The 18,177-nt window shown below is 39.9% G+C and overlaps 1 protein-coding gene across 3 annotated transcripts in view; it reads left to right on the top strand.

Moving 5' to 3' along the window:
* Nucleotides 1-6,000: 6,000 nt before the first annotated feature.
* Nucleotides 6,001-18,177, top strand: part of ATF2 (activating transcription factor 2) — a 92,165-nt gene continuing 79,988 nt past the window's right edge. For 2 of the 3 annotated variants that reach the window (XM_011944000.1, XM_011944001.1), the window contains exon 1: nucleotides 6,001-6,192. The gene's annotated coding sequence lies outside the window, so the exon portion shown is untranslated. The remainder of the gene's footprint in view (nucleotides 6,193-18,177) is intronic. The other variant, XM_011943999.1, reaches the window with a different exon arrangement.

The following is an 18,177-nucleotide window of genomic DNA, read 5'->3' as shown; positions in this document are numbered from 1 at the left end:
TTTTCTATATTGGTAAGATGATATTGGTAAAATGGTGAATTAAATGAGGGGCAGTTAAGTGTTCAGATGTTCAGAGGGAGCAGAAATAATTTTATAGTTAAAGAGTCACATGAAAAAGTACTATCTGTAATTTAAGACAAACCTTAACCATGTCACAAGGACAGACCAGAAGAAGAGGGCATCTTGGCTAGTGAAAAGCATGAGGAAAAGTAAATGAGCACAGCATTGGTATGTGAGAAACAAGGAGTTCCCTGAGTATGAAACAGAAATGGTGTGAGATAAGGCTGTAAAGGAAGACTGGGGCCATTTTGTGTAAACAGGCAGGTATAAGAGTGTGAGTTGTATTCATGTGCTACTGTCAGTCATTCAAAGTTTAGAGGTGTATTTTAGAAAGGTTGATAGGAGACTAGTGTGTGGGATGGACCGGAGCCAGCAATGAACAGCAGTCATACTACAGTAGCTTTGCTGAGATGTAATGGAGGCCTAGTCTAGGATGGTGGCAGTGAAGACAGTTGACCCCTGAACAACATGGGTTTGAACTGTGCAAGTCCACTGATACACAGACTTTTTTCAGTATGTTGGAAAATTGTTTGAGGTTTGAAACAAACTGAAAAAACTCAGGCAAACCATGTAGCCTAGCAATAATCGAGAAAATTAACAAAATGATATGAATGCATAAAATATGTAGATACTGGTCTACTTCATTTAGTGCCATAAAATATACATAAATCTATTACAAAAATTTAAATTTATCAAAACATGCACATAGCCTGTACATTGTACCATTTACAGTTGAGAGAAATGTAAATGTAGAGATGGAGTAAACCATAACTGCATAAAATTAACTGAAGAACATACTGTACTACTGTAATAATTTAGCGGCCACCTCCTGTTGCTATTGTAGTGAGCTTAAGTGTTATGAATATCCACTTAAAATGCTGTGATGCTCATCATCTCCGTGGGGCAGTTCATCTCCAATAAATTGTGTATCACACCAAAAAAGTGATCTTTTGCAATTTTTGCTTTTTTTTTTTTTTTTTTTCCAAGATGAAGTCTCGCTCTTGTCTCCCAGGTTGGAATGCAGTGGCGGCTTACTGCCAACTTCCGCCTCCCGGATTCAAGCAATTCTCCTGCCTCAGCCTCCTGAGTAGCTGGGATTACAGGCATCTGCCACTACACCCAGCTAATTTTTGTATTTTTAGCAGAGATGGGGTTTCACCATGTTGGTCAGGCTGGTCTCGAACTCCTTACCTCAGGTGATCTGCCTGCCGCAGCCTCCCAAAGTGCTGGGATTACAGGCGTGAGCCACCGCACCCGGCCAGTTCTTGCATATTTTTCACTGGGTTAGTGCAATATTATAAATCTTGAATAACACCATGGAACCTACACTGAGTACTACTAGTGATGCTAGAAGCGGTCCCACGACGCAAAGTCATGACATTGCAAGAAGTTGAATGGCTTGATATGCACCATAGATAGAAGAGGTCCGCAGCTGCAACTGTCACCATTTCAGACAATTCATCTTGTAAACAGATGGTGTAAACTTGTAAATTTAATGATATCGATATAGTACTAGAAATGTATTTTCTCTTACGATTTTCTTAACATTTTCTTTTCTTCACCTTTATTGTAAGAATACAGTATGTAATGTATATAAAGTACAAAATTTGTTTATCAACTATGTAATCAGTAAGGCTTCTGGTCAACAGTAGGCTGTTAGTAAAGTTTGGAGGAACTCAAAAGCTATATGCAAATTTTTTATTGCATGGGAGACTGGTGGGGGGAATCAATGCCCCGAACCCCCAACCTTATTCAAGGATCAACTATATTTCAAAAACAATGCAAAGGTAGTATCAGTAGGATTTAATGCCTAGATCTCAGGAACCAGTTAGGAGAAGAGAGGGTGTGTGCATCTAGTAAGTGCTAGCTATACTGTTATTTAACCCTGATAACAACCTGTAAACTTGGGAATAATTTCCAAGATGCAAAGGAAAATAGGCTCAGAGGTTAAACAGTTCCCAAAATCACACAGCCATTAAGTGGCAAAGTCGGGATCCAAATTCAGATCTTCCTTAAAGCCCATGCTCTGATTTTTTTTTTTATGTGACTGTTAGCGACGACAAGGAAAAAGCTGATTTGGGGAAATGATGAACTTTGTTTTTCATATGCTTTTAAATACAAGAGGTATAATTTTACAGATCTGGGCTTGAAAAGAGAAGAAAGGTATATACAGCACAGACTAGATGTTCATAAAAGAAATGCAGAGCAGCAGTAGGGACCCAGCTCCAGACAGGTAACAAATTGGTAGTGAACATCATTCACCTAGTTTTGTGACTCTCCAGCAATTTTGGGAAGCTTGTTAATACAAACTGATGTAAAGAGCAGTGAGGGTTATCAGGGTTGTGCACTGGAAAGAAGAGATGATGGAAGGTCAAAGTGGCTCTAGGCAGACAGCAAACAAGCATACTGTTCAACAAGATGACCTATGCATTTTAGACTGAGTAAGGAACAAGGGAAGACACAATAAAGGTGATAAATTGAAATAACACAGAGGGGTCATTTATGGGAAGCCATGAAAGGTAGGAGTGGTACTATTTTTATTAATAACCTAATATTGTATAAAGAGCAGAATATAATGACAGCAAACCCTCTTTCTGGTGAGTCTGATGAGAAAGAGGGGGCATTAGCATCAAGAAAAAAACCAAGGCCCTTAAATTCCATTCTCCCTCTCTCTGGACTGGTTTTGTTGAAGCTAGTATAAGCTAACTGGTATGATGTGAAGATAAACATAGACTTTTTCCCCCATAATGCCACACCCCAATAATTATAAATTATTTTGGGAAACCCAAGATTTGGGTTGGAGGGTAGACATCCCTGCACTTAGAATTTCCATAATGAGGACAAGTGCTGAGAGGTAACTTTAACATAGGCCATTTCAGCAATGTGCAGGAAGACCCTGAACTGGCAGAGAGAGGAAAAGATCTGCCATGAGATAGAAGCTACCAAAATGTCTGTACAATGTCTGGGCCCACATTATCCTATTTCATCTCAGATATCAGTGGGGTAATCACGTCCTGTGTCCCCCACCCCTTTCACATCACACACACACACACCCCTACCTTTATTCCACTGATAAAATCCCAGCTAATCCACTGTACTAGGCTGTATCCTGAGAATATCATGAAAATGTACAGGCTCTTTCCCTAAGCCTAGGATTAGTTGTACCAAGCAGACGTAAGGGGTGCCCTGTAGTCTTCTATGTTTTGGTTAGCTGCAGACAAACAGAAACTGTGTTCTGTCAATTAATTATTAGCAAGAGAGAGAAGGAGGATAAGTTGAAAGGGAAGATGGAGAGAGAGATGGTTTGGCTGGGTCCCCACCCCAAATCTCATCTTGAATTGTAGTTCCCATAATCCCCACGTCATGGGAGGGACCAGGTGGAGATAATTGAATCATGGGGTTGGTTTCCCCATCCTATTCTCATGATAGTGACTTAGTTCTCAGAGATCTGATGGTTTTATAAGGGACTTCTCCGTTTGCTGGGCACTCATTCTTTTTGCTGCCGCCAGGTGAAGAGGGATATGTTTGCTTCCCCTTCCGCCATGATTGTGAGTTTCCTGAAGCCTCCCCAGCCATGCTGAACTGTGAATCAATTAAACCTCCTTCCTTTATAAATTACCCAGTTTCGGGTATATCTTTATTTGCAGCATGAGAACATACACATATATATATATATATATATATACACACACACACACACACACATTAGTTTTAGAATTTTTGTGAGCAGTTTTAACACATTATGGATTAACAGCCCTATCATACTAAGGTGGAAATACTACATTTATGTGGCATTTGCAAGATTTTGAGGGCGTTTAGAGACCATCATTGATTCTTATGGTATTTAATTATTAACACTTCCATAACAGAAATGCATTTTCTTCAAATAGCCTCATTTTGTATCTAAGGAATATTGGTTTTATTTAGCAGTCATGCTGGGTTCTTAAAGGGGATTCACTAGACCCTCACTAATTCTCTTAGAACTAAGTTTTGGGTAGGTGCATTATGGAACAAGACAGGTGAAGACGAGGTCTAGAAGAAGTTTCCTGCATTTGTAAAGAGAAGACTGTAAAGAATTTTAGGACCCTTGGGGATATTGAGGAATGCAGAAGTGAGAACAAAAATGGAAAAGGATGGCATTTTATGAGGATATGAATAAGTAGTGAGACAAGTTCATGGAATCAGACCTGAATATGGTAACTACATTCATTTTGACAATGCTGAATGTCTTCCCCACTTGTAGAAAAACTATAGTAAACAAACTGCTGTGGAACTAGAAATTTCATGTGGATAAAGTGAGACCCTTTGTTAAACGCCAGGCTGCCAAAATGCATATATAACAGACTGGCATAGTTTCCACCTATTTCCCGCCCCCTATCTTGTTTATTTTTTTTCTCACTTTAGGTATACCTTCTCTTTAGAAAATTAGCTGAAACTGAATTATCAAAACAGATCAGAGTACTGTTCATATCACTAGTTCTTCTCTTGTCTAAAAAGAACTGAAAGACTTTCTTCAAAATGTGTTCCTCGAATGCATCATGTAGATAATTAACTGCTTGACAACAGACCGGAGAAGTAGAAATAAGAAATTTAAAACCAAAGCTATTGCCCAATTGAATCAACACTGAAAAATATAATTTCAAATTTTAATACACGTGAATGGAAAAATAATTTTTTAAAAAGTCTATTCTAATTGACCCAAACTTCTTTTGAAATGTTGTAACATTTCTAGTTCTTTTTCTCACATTAGTTGTTTTGAGAGATGGAGAGAGAAGCATCATTTTAATCAATGTTTTCTAGACCTAACAATTGTGATGTCAATCAAACATTTTGTCCACCATTTCCATCATGAGTAATCTGAACTGTGAGGTTTTGCTGACATAGTAGTGTTACACTACAATGACACAACTACATTACTGTTACTATATGGGGACAACACTTTCATTTTAAGTAGGAAAGTGTTAATAATTTGGCTTAATGTTTTTTAACTAAAATTAGTTTTAAAAGAGGACTGAGTTGGCTTATATACATGTATGCAGTCCAGAGACCTACCTGTGAAAATGTCCATGCCATTACAATTTCACTTTTATGCCAGATATCATTCTTGAACTTCAGGCTCATTAACTCTCATAATATCCCCTAAAACCTTTCAACAATTTTGAGAGTGTATTTTATGTTAATATATAAACTAGTTCATAATTTTGTTACAGACTAGAAATCAGTATTTAATAAATGGAAAAATAAAAGACTGAAAAACTTTTATTGAGTAAATTTTCAGAGGCCTCTGATCATACTTTTCAACTTGTGCCTATTTATTGAATAACCAACATCCCTACAGTTAATATTAAAATCTTTAAGTTGTGTGGGGTTTATTGGAGGGGAGGGATGGGGAATTACCAGCAAACTCTGCCTCCCCCAAACCTCACCTAACCCGAAGCTCCCCGTCCAGACTCCCGGGGAGCCAGGGGATGGGCTGAGGAACGCAGCCTACCTTTACCCACCTCCCTACCTAGTGCTGGGAAGCGACGGCAACGGAGACACCCGGCTCCTGGGGCTGGGCTCGGAAGACCCATCCTGCTTCCCCCTACCAGCCTTTCTGGAGCTCACCTTCCTTACCTCACACCGCGAACACCTTGCCGAGCCCTCCTCCGCCGCCTGCACCCGCCCCCTCCTCCAGCCGACAGCCAATCACAGCCTTCCACAGCCTTGGGTTTACAGAGGTAACGCTCCTTGGGCCCTCTGGTTCCCGCCCTTCGGGCTCCTTGCCCAATCATGAGCGCCCGAGTGCTCTTTGGTGCCCGTCCCCTCTACCCGCCCTGCGGAAGACCCGCCTTCTTCTCCTTAAGCCGGACGGCATCACCTGACTCGGAGGCTCTCCCTCAGAAGGAAGGCAAGAAGGGGCGTGTGCATGGAGGGGAGGGGCGCGAGAAGGAAGGGGGGGATGCCGGGAGCGGGGCGGGTCGGCGGCGGGGAGGGTTGTCAGTCCGATCTCGCGAGAGAGGACGGAAGCCTGTGGGAGCCCGTGGCCTTTAAAGTGCCGTTCAGCCTTTTCGTCCAGGGGTGGTTTGTAAACACGGCTGTGCTCGGGGCTCGCAGGTGACCGAAAGGATCATGAACTAGTGACCTGGAAAGGTGAGTAATGATGGGCAGAGGTCAGCAGGGCTGGAGACTGTAGGGATACGGAGAAAGAAGGTGCTAACATGGCGACGTCGCTCAGCACAGTCCCCACCCCCCGTTTCCCATCACCTCGGGTGCTCCTGACGTGCTTCTTAGCCCTTGGGGCGATTGTGGCTCTGCTGCTACCTTAGCGGCCCGCGCGGTTTGGGCTTTGGGAGCCTGACTGGCTGGGCCGGACCGTTAGGTAACCAGCGTTCGTTGTTCCGGCCCCTCCCTCTCGCGCGCTTTCCTAAGGCAGAGGAAAAAGGAATAACGGCTCCTCTTAGACCCCTCCCTCCGAATTATCTTCCCCCTGCTTGGGTCAGTTCAGAGGTCCTCGGGGCGCGCGTCGAGTCAGCCGTGTGCGCAGGGAGACCTCTCCCACCCCCAGTCCTTGGGTTGGGCGGGGAGAGGGCCCACTCTAGTCTCCCCACCCAGTGTTCAAGCGATTGAGGACCGTGTATTTGTGATGGTGGCGGGGAGCAGGATCGGGAGGCGCGGCTGAAAATAGAATCAGGGTCCCTGGCTGCGGTGCAGCCTGAAGGAAAGAATGGTGTGGAGAACTTGGGAGCTGGAAGTCTCGGCCTTTTCCGTCCTTTCCGCCACCCTCACAGTCCCGCTACCCCCCACTTTTTCCCGGTGGGGCGGGGCTTAGGTGTGGGTGCAGACTGATTCTGGTATTTTCCCCTATTTTTTTTTTTTAATCTCTTTGGGTGGACAGCAGACCTTATGTAAAGAAATAATTTGCTTTTCATCAGTGCCCTAGGGACCAGGGCCGAAAGGGAGTGTGTGTACGTGTTTTCCATGTTCGCTCGTTTAACCGAACCTAGGAGGAAAAAGAGAGGAGGAGCTAGGGACTATTTTTGTGCCCCTAGGTAGTATAAAATTGGCTTTACTTAATGGAGAGTCTTAAAACTGGTGAGGCCAAGAGCAAAACTACTGTGAATATCATGTAGTAAAAGAGATTACTCCTGATGGACCTTAGGCATCAGAAATTTTACTGAAAGAAATATTTCTCTTAAAATTCAACACCTATTTTAAGTAGTGATGTAAAGCATTTCTTTACATGTACCTTCAGGTTTTCTAATGCTTTCCTGGCTATTATTTAACTGGTACTAAGGGATTGACTAATCCCTAAATTATAATGTGAAAGTTTAAATTTCTTAGAGGTTTTAAATTATGGAGACGTCACAATGCATGCATTTACGATATACATTTAAAATCAGAACAAAAACTGACTTCCTTTGAGCACACTTTTTGTCCTATTTGAAGAAACATGACCACTGGCGTTATCATTGTCAGTAACAGCCGTTCTAATCTTTAAATAGCCATATAGCTTTGGTCTCATGAATCAAAATTATGAAGGTAAAGCTTTATAAAAGCTTGTTAAAAAGTAACACCTACAGGTTTAAGTGCCCTGAAGTACAAACACAGAAACAGTTTTATCATGTATTAAATTTTTTTTTCTTACTTGAGGAATCCACCGTAAAAACTTTGTTTCAAAATGATAGGAACATCCTTGTAAAATGCGTTTTAAAAATACAGATACCCCTCTGCAGATTAAGAAAGTTCATGGATCTTTAAGGCCGTCAGTAGTTGCGTAATAGTTAAGAATCCTCGTCTTTGTAAAATAATTTCTAGGAATCTTCCAGATTTACTGTGATGTGTAAAAGAATTTCTGAGAATCTTCCAAATTTGCCGTGATGTGTATGTTGCCTTTCCAAGACGTTTAATCTTGCTTTGAGAGAATGCTACTGCCATTAAGTTTTAAGAAATGATTTAAAATGTAATATCGTGGAAATTTAGAACTTAGATGTTATGTATTATTTTAATTGTCAGTAAGGAAGGAGCTTTCAGGGACCTTTTGTGTGTGTGTAGGATACACAATACCTTCTGTAGCTCCGGGTGCATTTCCTGAAAATCCTTTTTAAAATACCTTATCCGAATGTTTATTTCGTATTTGGGGCACTGTATTATTATTAGTTAAATATGTAACCCAGGAATTCCTGCACTTTTTTCTTTGGCGTTGTTTTTTATTTTTAAGCTGAGATAATAGAGGCTGGGCGCGCGCTGTGGCTCATTCCTGTAATCCCAGCACTTTGGGAGGCCGAGGCGGGCGGCTCATGAGGTGAGGAGACCTTCCTAGCTAACACGGTGAAACCCCCTCTCTACTAAAAGTGCAAAAAACTAGCCTGCTGTGGTGGCGCCTGTAGTCCCAGCCACTCAGAAGGCTAAGGCGGGAGAATCCCTTGAACCCGGGAGGCGGAGGTTGCAGTGAGCCGGGGGTTGCAGTGAGCCAAAGGTTGCAGTGAGCCAAGATCGCTCCACTGCACTCCAGCCTGGGCGACAGAGCGAGATTCCGTCTCAAATAAATAAATAAATAAATAGTAGAAATGGTTGTCAGCAATTTAACAAATAATAGGGGTGGAGGTGCTTTTTATTAGTATTCAGGATCTGAAAGCTCTATGAGTATGGTTGAAAAATATTCCATACATCAAACATCTATCTATAAGTAGCATTAACTCTTCAAAGAATAATGTACATTTTTTCTACCCAACTTGTTGTATTTTGGAAAATTTGGGTTTTAATGATACATACATTCTTGTCTGGTAAATTGTTAGATCATGTTAGATCAGGTAAACAGTCTCACCAATGTGTGCTCTTTCTACTTACTTTGTCTTCAAGCTCTTCCTTCCAATATGAAATATGTGTATAGGTAGGCATTTCTTTATCGTTTTTATTCTTACTAAAATGTCATTGGAGAAGATAAAGTAGTTGAAGTCTCCCTTATTAAAACCAGATTTTCACCAGAACCTCTTGTTTAAAATTCAGTGAATAACAATAATTAATATTCAACTGATTTTTATAAAAGTCAATGCATATAGCACTTGTTGGTTTATTTTGTATAATTAAAATGTACCCTAAAAAAATCCCACCTTAGGCAGATGTGGTGGCTTACGCCTGTAATCCCAGCACTTTGGGAACGTGAGGCAGGCAGATCAACTGAGGTCAGGAGTTCAAGACCAGCCTAGCCAACACGGTGAAACCACGTTGGTGGGCGCCTCCAGTCCCAGCTACTGGGGAGGCTGAAGCCGGAGAAGCTCTTGAACCCAGGAGCAGGAGGTTGCAGTGAGCCGAAATCGTGCCACTGCACTCTAGCCTGGGCAACAGAGTGCGACTGCATCTCAAAACAAAACAAAAACAAAAAACTCACTTGGTATTGTTATAATCTGGACTTTAATTTAGTATTTCTGTGTTTATCTTATACTCACACCAATTCCTCAAGGCTAAGAACTTCTCCAAAATGCTGCATGTTCTCTTTATGTAAGTTTTAATGTTGAAGTAGTAGGATAGTAATCACCTATTTATGTTTGAAGGAAAACCCCATGGAGCATTTTATTTCCTTTGTTATGTTTCTTAAGGTTAAAAGGTTATATAGTAAGGTATAAGATAGTTTCATAGAAAATCAAGGAAATTTGTGGATCTTTAAGGCCATCAGTAAGTGTGTTTTATTTTATTTTATTTTTTATTTTTGAGACAGAGTCTCCCTCTGTTTCTCACGCTGGAGTGCAATGGTGCAATCTTGGCTCACTGCAATCTCCACCTCCCAGATTCAAGAGGTTCTCCTGTCTGAGCCTCCGGAATAGCTAGGGGTGCTATTCCTAGGGGTGCACCACCATACCCTGCTAATTTTTGTATTTTTAGTAGAGATGGAGTTTCACCATGTTGGCCAGGCATATCTTGAATTCCTGGCCTCTGGTGATCCACCCACCTTGGCCTCTCAAAGTGTTGGGATTACAGGCGTGAGCCACCACACCAGGCCTGTTTTTACACACTATTTTTATCTTATAAATATATTTAATGTTACATATTATATAATTATAAATAAATATGTATTCCTTATATATGTCTTTTCAATTTGTTGAGACTTTTTGACAACCTTGCTGACAACCTTGAAACTGGTGTATTCATTTTCACTTTTAAGGGATTACAGGCATGAGCCACTGCATCTGGCCTATTTTTATACATTATTTTATGTTACAGGTGTATTTAATGTTACATATTATATGATTATAAATAAATATGTATTCATTATATATATATATTTTCAATTATTGTTGGCAACCTTGAAACTAGTGTATTCATTTTCACTTTTTTTTTTTTTGAGATGGAGTCGCTATGTCACCTAGGCTAGAGTGCAGTGCCGCTCTCAGCTCGTTGTAACCTCCGCCTCCTGGGTTCAAGTGATTCTCCTGCCTCAGCCTCCTGAGTAGCTGGGATTACAGGTGCCTGCCACCATGCCTGGCTAATTTTGTATTTTTAGTAGAAATGGGGTTTCACCATGTTGGCGAGGTTGGTCTTGAACCCGCCTCGGCCTCCCAAAGTGTTGGAATTACTACAGGCACGAGCCACCACACCCATCTTCCTTTTCACTTTTAAGTATGTTTACTGATGGTTTTTTTCCTTGGCATTTTGACATTGACAGTAAAGAAGAGATGTAAATAAAATGTTTTGGGGGCTTTGCCTGTTCACCCATATTTGCATTCTGTATCTTAACAAAGATAGTGGTTCTCAACCACTCTTTTGCCTTTCTACCCAAGGAATAGAAAATACTTCCAACAGTAGTAGTGGCTTATTATAGTAGAGATTCTCAACAAGCTTGGTAGGGAAAGACAGGGATAAATAATTGTAATTGGCAAAATAACCATATGGACTTTGGTAATTTTTGTAATATATAGTATTGTTATCTATAATATTGACCATAAATTTATAAATATATTCCCTAAATATTCTTTAGTTTGCTAGCAGAACTGAAACCTTTGTCATTCCAATTTTTTAGCTTTGTTCCAATTTTATAGCTTTGGTTTTTCTAATTTTACTGTTTGGGCTAGTATGTTTGCTTTTATTTATTAAACATGTGTTGGAACAATTTTTTTATGTATCAGCTTGTTTTGTGATACTAACATAATTGTGTTCGTTATTTTTGTTTTCTTCTAGTTTGTGCATATATATTACAGTTTTTACAGAATTATATCAAACAAGTTTTTATTTTACTTTTATTTTTATTTTACTTTTATAGCATTGTATTTTTCCATGTTGTATAACCTTTATGGTATTTGTTACTTGATAGTTAAAAAATAAGTATTAAATTTGTACTAAATGCCTGACAGGAAAATAATAGTTTTCAGTTTATGCCTATTTTGACATTGAATTGAACATCTCTGTGCATTTATCTTTTTCTTTTATGAATTGTTTCTGTAGGATACTAATCTCAAATGAATTACTAGTCAAAAGATATAAATGTTTCTGCAGTTGCCAGATTTTTGCCTCCCCAAAGACTTGAGCAAGTTTACACTGTCAGCAGAGCATGAATGCGTTTGCTTTGCCATAATTTTGTGAACTTTGGAGTTATGATTAATAAAGTGTGATTACCTAATAGGGAATTATTGCTGGGAATAAGTTGTATTTTTTAGCAGTTTTAAAATTATTTAGTAGGCCATATCGTACTATAGTTATTTATCTACCAGTGATCTATGTGATGCGACAAATATTGTGTATTTCATATTTTCTGACATTTTACCGTCTTTGTTTCTCTTAAAGTTTATCAAAACTTTTGACAGCCTAGTAACAATAATTCTTAGTTTTCATGCAGTTTTATGTGGTTTGTATATTGAATATTTTAATGCTAGTTTATAAGAGTTAATTTCTGGGCTGGGCATGGTGGCTCACGCCTATAATCCCAGCATTTTGGGAGGCCGAGGCGGGTGGATACCCTGAGGTCAGGAGTTCGAGACCAGCCTGGCAAACATGAGAAAACCCCATCTCTACTAAAAATACCAAAATTAGGTGGGAGTGATGGCGGGTGCCTGTAATCTCAGCTACTCGGGAGACTGAGGCAGGAGAATTGCTTGAATCTGGGAGGCAGAGGTTACAGTGAGCCAAGATCGCGCCAATGCACTCTAGCCTAGGCAACAGAGCAAGACTCTGTCTCAAAAAAAAAAAAAAAAAAAGAGTTACTTTCTGAACTATACATTTCATAGGAGTTCTGTCTTATGAATGTGTCATTATGATTAAGATTTATAATGACAAATTCATTACCATGTAGGAAACACTTGGAATAAAAGTACATATGAGTATATGTATATGATAGTCAAATTGACTTGAGTTTTGTCTCTGGCACATAGTAAGTATGTACTCAGTATTTTAGGATAGTTATTAAAAGCCAGATTGTCATGGTCTACCACTTACTAACTGTGTTACCGTGGGTGAATTATATAACCTCTCTCTGCCTCAGTTTCCTTCTCTTTAAGGAGAATAATTTAACTCATAGTCTTGCCGTGAGCATTCTTGTAATATATATACAATAATTAATACAGTGTCAAGAACTTAATGAGACTCAGGATATGTTGTGGGAATTATTATTGAAGTTCATTCAGAAATAATCTAGCCTAGCCCTCCCAGCATGCTTGTGCTGTAGCTTGAAAGTAGTACAGCAGCCATCTATTTGGTAGCTTTGGCAACAAAGTTGTTTTTCCCTAGGAATTTATAATTTGTGAAAGAACATACCACCTTAGAATTTTCATAAATTCATTTGAGAGAATGTCTCATTTTTTTTGTTCCATATGTACCCCGTCTCAGACTTTTTCTGTATCAAATTCGTGCAGTATAGCATATTCTTATTTTGAGATGATAAAATTATGATACTATGATTTTCATAAAATCCAATTATCTTTGTATTTTTGAGACAAAGTCTCACTCCGTCATCCAGGTTGGAGTGCGGTGATGCAAATAAGTCTCACTGAGGCCTCCACCTCTTGGGTTCGAGAGATCTTCCTACCTCAGCCTCCCAAATAGCTGGTACCGCACTTGCATGCCACCACACTCAGCTAGTTTTTAAATTTTTGTAGAGATGGGGTCTTGCTGTTGCCCAGGCTGGTCTCAAACTCTCAGGCTCAAGCAATCCTCCCATCTCAGTGTCGCAAAGTGCTGGGATTACAGGCTGCTCCCCGCCCCAGCTATCCTTTTCTTCTACTCCACCAATCCCATCATAAACATTCCAGTGAAACTTTTCATTTCTCCTTCCCCCTAGGGGAATTGAGATTATGATTAATATACTACAGTCCTAAAGTTGTTTTGAAGTCTCTGCTAATTATACAATTATAACTGCACTATCAGTTTTTGGCCACAAAGTTGAGAATCAGTGAAATCTTTTATCATTTGTAAGGTAGGTTTTAATGATTGTTGATATATAGATGTTGGATTGAGGGTTATTTTTTGTAGTAATATCAGTTAACTTATTTGAATTTTGACATACTTTGAAAACAGAAGAAAGAGATGAACTTGTCATTGTTTTAATGGGTATAGTACATAACCCATAGTCTTATTTTATTTCATTTTTAGAGACAGGGTCTCTGTCACCCAGGCTGGAGTATGGTGGTGCAGTCATAGCTCACTGCTGCCTCGAACACCTGGGCTTCAGCAATCCTCCCACCTCAGCCTCCTGAGTAGCGGGGACTACAGGCGTGTGCTACTATACCCAGCTAAATTTTATTTTTTGTGGAGATGGAGTCTCACTATGTTACCCTGGTTGGTCTTGAATTCTTGGCCTCAAGTAATCCTCCCATCTCAGCTTCACAAAGCACTGGGGTTACAGGCATGAGCCACCATACCAAGTCTGTAGTGTATTTTATTTGTGCCCTCTTCCTAATGAGAAATTGTTATTGATGTAGTTTTAATAATGGTGATGACTATGAATTACTGTAATTCTTGGAGAGCTGTGAATTTCTATTTCTATTTTCTTTTTGCTTTTACAAAAAATAAGTTTCTCAGGAGAAAAAAAGCAATGAAAGGTATTTTATCACCTACCTTGAGCAAAAATAATGCTATGGACCTTAGACCACATAATTGTGTTACCAAATCTAAAGTGATGTTATTATTACAACTTGTGCTAGCATTGTTTATATTCATAATTATTACTCTGTAAATTTTTTTGTATTTATGTATTTGTTATTCTATTATAATTTTAAACTGTAAAACAACTTGCTTTCTTTACATTGTCTAGGAGTAATCAAGACTCACTTTTAAAATGTTTAATTTAAAAATTGGACTACTGATATTTTTATTGAAGAATATTTTTGAGATATTGAACTGATTTCACTATTCACATACCCATAATACAGTCTGGAGAAGTTTGTGATACGTTTTACATGTACTATCGACTTTGTGAAATTTCATCAAAATTTTAGTATACTCTTGGGAATTGTGTGAAGGACGTCTCTCATGTCTGCTACGAGTGGGGGAAAAGTACTGCTGCTTTCCTTGTTAACATTGGGTTTATATTTTTCTCTCAGGTGATGAATTTGATTTCCCTAAATTGATGAACTAAACATTATATATCAAATAAACTTACAGATAACATCAAAATCATGGGTTAAAGATTAATGTAAAATTTTGTTTGTTTTTGAGACAGAGTCTTGCTCTGTGGCTCAGGCTGGTGTGCAGTGGTGGGATCTCAGCTCACTGCAACCTCCACCTCCCAGGCTCAAGCAATTCTCGTGCCTCAGCCTTTTGAGCAGCTGGGACTACAAGCAGTCAGCTGATTTTCTTGTATTTTTAGTAGAGACGAGGTTTCTCCATGTTGACCAGGCTGCTCTTGAACTCCTGACCTCAAGCAGTCTGCCTGTCTTGGCCTCCCAAAGTGCTGAAATTACAGGGTTGAGCTACCATGCCCAGCCAAAACTCTTATGTCTAAAAGTTAAACTGAATATGTAGTTCAGTTTCTGGCCTTAAAAATAAAGAAGATAGTAAGATTAGTATTTATTAGGCATTAGGAAAATGTACATTTAAAGTCAGTAAGATTAGGTATTTATTAGGCATTAGGAAAATGTACATTTAAAGTCAAAGTAAAATGCAGTAAAATTTATGAACTTAATAAATACTATTTTAGTGTCATGCACTATACTATGTATTTTACATATTTTATTTTTATTTATTTTGACAGCCCTGAAATGTATATCGTTTTTTACTGTAGAGGATCATAGTGTAATCACACAATTTAAAATTGTCCTGGCCAGGGCAGTGGCTCACACCTGTAATCCCAGCACTTTGGGACGCTAATACAGGAGAATCATTGCCTTGATTAGTGGAGGCTTTAATGTACTCTTATTTTAAATTACCCACTTAAAATATCCACTTGGGTTCCTGTTGAGATGGCCTCAGTTTCCAGTGTTCCCACCAGACGTTTGCTTCTTGCCCTAGGATCTGGAAGCTTTAAGGCACTCTTATTTAAATTATCCATTTAAAATATCCATTTTAAGTTATCCATTTTAAAATTATCCATGGATAATTTAAAATAAGAGTTTGAGCTCCAGGAATTCAAGACCAGCCTGGGCAACATTGTGAGACCTGGTCTTTCCAAAAAAAGAAACTTAGCTGGGCATGGTGGCACGTGCACCTGTGGTCCCACCTACTCGGGAGGTTGAGGTGGGAGGATCACTAGAGCCCAGGAGATCAAGGTTGCAGTGAGCCATGTTTGTGCCACTGCACTTCAGCCTGAGTGACAGCAAAACCCTGTCTCAAAAAAAAAAAAAAAAAAATTCCTGAATTCAAAATACTTTAGTCTTGAGAGGCAAATGAAGTTGTCCTAGGTCATAGCTACAGGTTTTCAAACTGCTTGATATAAATTTGTTATCATGACCGCATTGCTATTCCCAAGGTGATCTCTAGGATCATTTAAAAAATGTATGAAGATAGTCATGAATGTACCAAGTGTTCGTATCCTGCTTCAGTTCACCTTGGCTGTGCCTACGTGATGACAGTTTTTTTTTTTTTTGAGACGGAGTCTCGCTCTGTTGCCCAGGCTGGAGTGCAGTGGTGTGATCTCGGCTCACTGCCACCTCTGCCTCCTGGATTTAAGAAGTTCTCTGCCTCAGCCTTTGAGTAGCTGGGATTACAGGCACTTACCACCACGCTCAGCTAATTTTTCTATTTTTAGTAGAAAAGGGGTTTCACCATCTTGGCCAGGCCGGTCTTAAACTCCTGATCTCGTGATCCACCCACCTTGGCCTCCCAAAGTGCTGGGATTACAGGCGTAAGCCACCGTGCCCGGCCCATGATAACAGATGTTTGACAGGGAATAAAGTCATGTCTACTGTCATTTATGCTAGCATGCCCCTCCCCCTGCAGTGTTGTCCCCAGATCTTCCCTTTATTTTTTTATGTTTGTGGTAAGGGGCCGCATCAGCAGCAGTCATCATCCAATAAGTAGGATCTGTTTAGTGGTGAACTCATTGGCTGTTTAATTGGTAAGAGTCACTGGCCTGACCACACCACAGCATGGCCACTTGGGTTCCTGTAGAGATGGCCTCAGTTTCCAGTGTTCCCCCCAGACATTTGCTTCCCAATCGAGAGGGGATCTCAAGACTCCTGACTGGTCGTTGTGAGCTCTCACCCTGCCTGGCTCTGTAGATAGACTGCATAGATACATGAAGTGGGGATGGGGGCCAAGGGCCTATTACTACTGTTTGGAAATACTTGCCTCTTATAGATCCAGCCTTAATGTTTTTCTGACATCCTAGTAATAGCAGATCTGGCACAAAGTGGATATCAGAGTTAATACTCTGAGGAGACAAAATAATGAGAATAGTTTTACCAAAGACAATGAAATATTGCATAATGTCTGCATTTTATCATTGATTTGAGTGCATCTTTAGAAAACTGAATTTAACAGAAACCCAGGACATTGCTGGAAATTGTATGCCCTTTAGAAACTTTGTGTGAATTTTTATACAAATGCTGTTTTATGAAAATGTTTTATATAAAATGTTGCAAAAGTAGAAAAAAAATACCCTGTGTCTATAAGGTGGTGTTGCTCTTGAAGTCGTGGGGCACAAGTCCATCTTCCTGGTACCTTACAACTCTTCTTACTGTATTAATTTTCTGTTCCAGCCTCATACATTACCACCAAAGATTTATTGTCTCACAGTTTTTGTAGATCAGAAGTCGAGGAGAACTCAACTGAATCCTCAGCTTAGGGTCTTACAAAGCCAAGATCAGTGTGTTGGCAGAACTGCATTCCTTTTTGGAGTCTTTAGGGAAGAATCCACTTCCAAGTTACTTCAGGTGGTTTGCTGAATTCAGTAGGTCTTTCCTTTCTTTTCGTCCCTCTTTCTTTCCTGGCTATGAGCCAAGGCCTGGTCTTTTCTCCTAGGAGCTGAAGTGCTTTCCATGTGGCCTCCTCTAGTAATGGCAGGTCAAATCCTTCTCATGCTTCTAACCTGTCTGACTTCTTTTTCTGGCTGAATCTGTGACTCCAGGTGGAGAAAGTTCTCTGCTCTTGAGGTCTCTTGATTAGATTCCAGGTAACCCAGGAATCTATCTTATTTGGATCTGTAATCTTTTTTTTCTTTTCTTTTTTTTTTTTTTTTTGAGACAGTCTTGCTCTGTCACCCAGGCTGGAGTGCAATGGCGTGATCTCGGCTCACTGCAACCTCCGCCTCCCTGATTAAAGTGATTTTCCTGCCTCAGCCTCCCGAGTAGCTGGAATTACAGGCGCCCGCCACCATGCCCGGCTGATTTTTGTATTTTTAGTAGAGACAGGATTTCACCATGTTGGCCAGGCTGGTCTCAAACTCCTGACCTCAGGTGATCTTCCTGCCTCGGCCTCCCAAAGTGCTGGGATTACAGGTGTGAGCCACCACGCCCAGCAAGAATCTGTGTAGTCTTTTTACATCTGCAGAATTCCTTTTGTGGTGGAAAGTAACCTATTAACAGGTTCTAGGGATTAGGGTATAGATGTCTTTGGAGGGCCATTCTGCCTAATATGCTCATATACTCCTGTAAAGGAACTTGATAAATTCTTTACCCTTGCACATTTCGAAGTTGATTCCTACAATTTTTCATCATAGATTGAAATTGTTGAAAAAATATAATTTCTGTTTTTTCCAGATACACCACTTTTATA

The sequence above is a fragment of the Colobus angolensis genome, unplaced genomic scaffold (assembly GCF_000951035.1).
Source record: "Colobus angolensis palliatus isolate OR3802 unplaced genomic scaffold, Cang.pa_1.0 Scaffold224, whole genome shotgun sequence".
Lineage (NCBI taxonomy): Eukaryota > Metazoa > Chordata > Mammalia > Primates > Cercopithecidae > Colobus > Colobus angolensis.
This window is presented reverse-complemented; position numbering and strand designations above follow the sequence as displayed.